The sequence below is a fragment of the Lemur catta genome, chromosome 6 (genome assembly GCF_020740605.2).
Source record: "Lemur catta isolate mLemCat1 chromosome 6, mLemCat1.pri, whole genome shotgun sequence".
Taxonomy (NCBI): domain Eukaryota; kingdom Metazoa; phylum Chordata; class Mammalia; order Primates; family Lemuridae; genus Lemur; species Lemur catta.
In genome coordinates, this window is record NC_059133.1 from 108,393,469 (window position 1) to 108,399,518 (window position 6,050).

A 6,050-nucleotide genomic window follows, 5' to 3' on the forward strand; every position below is an offset into this window, starting at 1 on the left:
CAGGACTCATCACGCAGCATGGCGTGGCCCTGTGGGCGCTGGGCAGTCGCCACTGAGTCTCTAGAAAATGCCGCATTGCTCTCTGCGGTGGCCGCGCCAACTCGCACCGCAGCAGCAGTGTGCGGGGCTCCTGGGGTTGCGTTTCCTCCCATTCTCCAGGCGCCAGGGAGGACCCGGACGTGAGTCGTCCTGACGGCTGGGAGGCTGAGCTCCTTTGCAGACACTGTGGGCCATTTCGTTTGCCTCTTCCCTAATTTGCCTCTATTTTTATTCCCTATTTACAGTGCCTGTTGGATTGTATGTGTGTGGCCATGTGCATGTATGTGGCTACACATGATGTTTGCAGATCATATACCTAGAGATAATATACAACTGTATACTACTGTATGTTGTATACGCATGTGTGTTGTATATTCTATGTGTTACAGAGCACACACGCGCACACACACACACACACACACGTTGTTACTGCTGTTTGGAATACACGTCATGATGGTTTGTGTTATGTGTCAAGTTGAGTGGTCTAAGGGATGCCCAGATAGCTGGTAAAACATTAGTTCTGGGTGTGTCTGTGAGGTGTTTCCAAAAGAGACTAGCATTACGATCTGTAGATTGAGTAAATGGGGGAAGGCATCATCAATTCCTTGAGGGCCAAGGTAAAACAGCAATGTGGAGGAAAGATGGTCTCTCTCTCTCTCTCTCTCTCTGTCTCTCTCTCTCTCTGTCTCCCAGCCAGCACATCCACGCTCTACCCCCGGATGTGAGCTGGCCTGGGTCTCAGGCCTTCAGAATCACACCACCAGCTCTCCTGGGCCTCCGCCAGCTTGCAGATGGCAGACCATGGGACTTCTTGGCCCCCATAATCACGAGCCAATTTCTGCAACAGATCTTCTCATGCATGTCTCCTAAGGCTCGTTTTCTCTGCAGAATGCTAATAGATGCGTTGCAAATGTCTCCTCAAGGCTTCTGTCCTATCTTTTCACTGTGTCTGTGTTATGTTTTCACGCCCAGTGGCTTATAACATTAATGTTGTCAAACCTACCCATCTTTTCCTTTTATGTTATGTGTGTATTGTTTGAGAAACTCTTTTCCACTCTGGCTCTTGAAAATATTCTCATTTCTTTATGAAGTGAACATCATTTTGCTTTCCATATTTTGGGTTTTAATCTGACAGGGGTGGGTTTTTGAGGCGGATGTGAGGATGCCCATGATTCCTGGGCAACTACTTGCTCCCATTCTGGTGACTGAACAAGCCAGCTTGTCATCGTCAATCTGCATGCCTTATGCCAGGTGTCCAGATATTTGATAATTCCATTCTCACCTTCCTTTTCTCCATAGTTATTTATTTATCCCTGCACTGATAACACTCAGTATTAATAAAGTGGTTTTATAAGAAATCAAGTCTAATAGGGCAGGACTCCATCCCCACTTCTTCTTCTTCATAAGAAGTATTGTAGCTACTCCTGAACGTTTCATCTCCATATAAATTTCAGAATCAGTTTGTGAAGTTTTACATAAACACTTCTGGGATTTTATTGGAATTGCCATGAAACTATAAATTAATTTGAGGAAAACTGACATCTTTACCGTATTGCATTTTCCTACCCTTGAACATAGTAAATATTTGGTTAGATTCATTCCTAGGTATCTTACTTGTTTTTTTTTTTTTTTCTTTTTGGTATTCTAAATTGTATGATTTAAAGTTTGCATCTCCTGGCTCTCTGTTGCGGGTCTGCAGGAATAGAGTTGACTTTTGCTCACTCCTTCCCCACCAAACCTGGCTACCCATCAGCTCTAAAGCTGTCTGAGACTCCCTTGGATCTTCTCCACAACGGTCCCACCACCCGTGAATAATGGCCACTTGTTTCTTCTTTAACAATCCTTTGAATCCATTTCTTTCCCCTTGTTTTGCTGCCTTGTCTGGGATCTCCAATAGGATGTTAGCAAGACCTGGTGGTAGGATCAGCCTTGCACTTGAACCTGAACGGAATGCTCTCACGTTCACTGCTGGGTAGGGCAGAGCACCCTGTCACGTGTAGGTGGGTCCATGCTCCTGCTCCTTTGCAGGAGTATTTGTCACCAGTGTGGAACACTCCTCCCATGACTGCTGAGGTGGCTCTGGGGCTTCCCTTGATGTGTCCACACAGCGTGGGCTGGAGTTGGGGTGAAGCTCTCACAGGGGAGTGCTGAGAGCACAGTGGTCCCGGAGCCTCCTTCTCGCCAGGGCTCTTCCCACACAGGGAGGGCGGTCCCCAGAAGGGCCGGGTGGACATGGGGAGGTGACGCCACTCCTCCTCAGCCACCCTGGACGCCACTCCTCCTCAGCCACCCTGGATAGGCAGGACCTTCTGAGGAAAGTGCTGGAAACAAGGCTCAGGTCACAGTCTCACACTTGGCCCAGGATCCAGCCCCTGTAGGGAACGGGCATGCCCACAAAGCCCTGCCCTGGGCGGGGTCCTCCCTGCTGGCCTGCTGGCCTACAGGTGACCAGTCAGTGTGTTCCCTGCACAGGAGGCAGGAACATGCACGGTGGCTCCATTCAGGACAGTGGGGGATGGGGCAGGGTTCTGCCACCTGCTGCCGTCGCCCAAGGGCTGGGCCATCCTAGAGCCTGAGGCACCAGCTTGCAAGAGCAGTCTTCCTCCCTTAGAATTCCCTAGAGAGCTGGCCCTGTCTCCCCAGTCCCCAGCCTCCCCACATCCCTGGGTGCCCGCTGAGGTCTCACCAGGACCTCACAGACAGGGGGAGTTGCCCTGTTTGTTCTGGGAGGGACCCCCCGATTCCTGGAGACATTCTGGCCCTGGAATTCCCTCTTCCCAGGAGGCCTTAGGCACCCGGCCCAAAGCCCCAATGGTGTGAGATCCTGCTGGGCTCTGGCTGGGCGCTGAGGCCTTGTGAGCGCAGCGGGGGGTGGACAAGGGCTGGGGCAGAGAGGGGGGCCTCAGGCCGGTCCTGGCAGGGTGTCCACCTCTGCCCTGTGCAAGGGTCTCCCGGAGCCTGGGCTGGCCTGGGGTCGCGCAGCTGGGTGCAGGGGGGAGCCTGGGGGCCCAGCCCCTGCCCTGCGTCTCCCTCCCTCTGCACTCCTGGTGCGGGAGCCAGGCCTCAAGGCCTCGGTTTGATGCGTGGACCCCGTGGCAGGCGCAGGGGCAGGTGGGGTGAGGCCTCGGGCAGGGCGGCCAGGTCTGCTGCTCACTGTGGGTCCTCAGGGCGGGGCCGCAGGCTGCAGGGACGCCTGGGGCTCGGCCTCCCGGGTCCTGAGCTCGGCCTTGTGCGCGCTACCTGTGCCGCGGAACAAATTATCACAGACCCGGCGGCTTCAAACAGCTCCCATTTCTCGTCTCACAGTTCCTGTGGGGTCGAGTCCGGCCACAGCTCTCCGCTCAGGGGCTCCACAGACTATAATCAAGGTGCCACCTGGGCTGCGACCTCGCCAGGTTCGCTCCAAACTCTCGTGGCTGTGGCAGAATTGCCCTTGTAAAGGGCTCCAGGGTCAGGTCTGGTCCGTCCAGGGTCATCTCCTTTCAACAACTCAGAGTCAACGGATTAGAGTTCTCAGCATGTTTGCAAACCCTGCACCTTCCCACCCAGTGTAACCTAATTATGGGACTGGAGTCCTGTCATATCCCAGAGCCAGCCACCCACACTCCAGAGGAGGGACGAGGCAGGGTCATTTTAGAATTCCCTGCCCAGCCTTCCGCCCGGGTGAAGGCACCTCATCCTCCATCCTTGTCTTCCCTGTGTGTTCGCAGCAGCCCTGGAGGGCCTGACTAGCCCTGGAAGACGCGCTGGTTGTCTGTCGCACGTCGCTGTCCATCTTCTTAACCATCCATCAGGGTCCCTCTCATTGCCTCTTCTCCAGACGAGAAGCCTGAGGCTCACGGGAGGCACGCTGAGGGGCACTGCTGGGGACGGTTGGTGCCTGGAGTCAACTGGTTTCCTGCCCCCAACTCACACAGACTCCACCCTGGCCAGGTGCACAGCCTGTGACCAACACCCCTGTCCTCCGGGCCAGGCACTGGGCCCACAAGGTAGCTCGAGCTGGCAGCTACCAAGTTCCCTAGAAAATGCAGCCCAGATCACTGCAGCGCCAACCAGTGTCTGAGGGCACGTCAATGCCCCCAACAAGGTCACCTGGACACACTTCTCCATCCATGCAGGAGACCCCTGTGTCCTCCTTGACCCTTCTCCCTGAGGTGGCCTCCCTTGTCTCTGGAGAACTCTGCCCAGGAGAGAGTTCCATGTCAGGCTGAGCTGCAACATCCCTGGAATGGTCACCCTCCCTCTCTGAGCCTCAGCTTCCTCATCCAAAGCAGGGGGCCAGCTGGACTCAGGTCAACATTAGATGAACCAGTGTGGGGAAGATGTGGGCTCCCAGGAGAGTGGAGGTTGCCGTGCTGGGAGGAGCTCCTCAGCCTCACAGTCAGGAAGTGGGGCTGTGTGACCCTGGGCAAGTTGCTTTCCTTCTCTGTTCTGGGAAGAGTCTCTAGGGACCCCAGACAAGGTGTGTGATTTCAACCCCAGCCCCAGGAGACCCTCTGGGAGGGCCATTTGGAACACTCTCCATGTTCCCACGTGGCTCAGCCTGCGCCTGGTCCGCAGCAGTTGATAGGCTGCACACAGTAGGTGCACAGTGAGTGTGTGTGGGCCGGTGCCTGATTCCACCCTGGGAACACACAGCTGCTGCCCTCTAAAGCCGGGGCAGCTGCTTCTGAACTTGAGCCCCTCCACTGCACGGGGCCGGGCACACGCTCACTGGCAGTCCCTTCACCTTGTGCCCCATCTCCTCTGCTGAGAGAGAAGTTCCGGGGGTGCTCCCTGGGGGCCTGGTCTCCGAGGGGCAGAGCAGGGCTGGAGCCCCGGTGGCCTCGGCCCACGGCAGCCCAGCCCCACGTCCACCTGCCACAAACAAGGGCCTGGCTGCCTGGTTCCGTGACTACTCTGTGCCCAGCATCTCCACGCATCCTCTCTTCACTCTTGGGACCTCGTCTTTGGTTACAGAGGAAGAGACGGAGGGTCTGAGCAGTTAAGTGAGTTGCCCTTTGGTTGAGTGCCCCATAGCCCGTGGTTGTTGGAGCTTTTCCCGTGGTAATAAGTGTCATTAATAGCAAACGGTGGTGATTAGCCTTGGGGCTGGCCCTCTGCCTCTAGAAACCTGTCTTCAACCCTAGAAAGAGCGGCCTCATTTCAGTGGTGAGCAAACTTGTGCTCAGAGAAATGAGCTCTCACCCCCAATCCGCAGCCTGGAAGCGGTGGGCTGGGGTTTGAACCCAGAGGCTTGAGCATCGACGCTCAGCACGGGTCCCTCAGGCTCTGCAGCCCGCGAGGGACAGCGTCCCAGGGGCCAGTACCTTCAGTGGGCCCAGGCAGGGTGGGCGGGGACAGGCAGGACTGGGTGGGCACAGGGAAGGCACAGGGCCCAAAGACCCCTGTACCCCGAGGCAGGTGTCGGGTGAGAATGACCCGGGCCTGCTGCTCCCACCCCACGTGAAGGGCTGTAGGACCAGGCCATGGCGGGTGTGAGATCCGTGTCCTCAGTGTGGCTGTGACAGGTGCGTCCTGCTGGGGCCAGAGTGGGTCATCATGTCTTCACGTTTCCAGTTATGCCACCTCCTTCTGCTTCCCAAGCCTACCCCACAGAGAGGGTGGTTTGAGGTCAAGGACAGGTGTGTCAGCAGTTCCAACAGACTCATTCCCGCCCAGGAGTAACTGCTCTGGAAAGCTCTGGGCTGCCCCTGGCGGGCGAGGCGTGGGGGTGGGCTCTGCAGACAGGAAGGGGGGCTTCCTTCCCACCCTGAGGGGCCTTCCGACCCCACCACCTCTGCAGAGTGGTGCCCAATTCCTCATCAGGGCTGTGCCTGCCTGCAAGTCTCTGTCCAGGCCTCGGTTTCCCCTTCTGTTAAACGAGAGGCTTGGGAGAGGGAGAATGAGGAGTAACTGCCTGCTGGGTCTGGAAAGTTTCTTCTGGGGTGATGAAAATGTTCTGGAACCAGATAGTGGTGGTGGTTGCACAATTGTGAATGCACTAAATGTCACCAAATTGTTCACTTTGA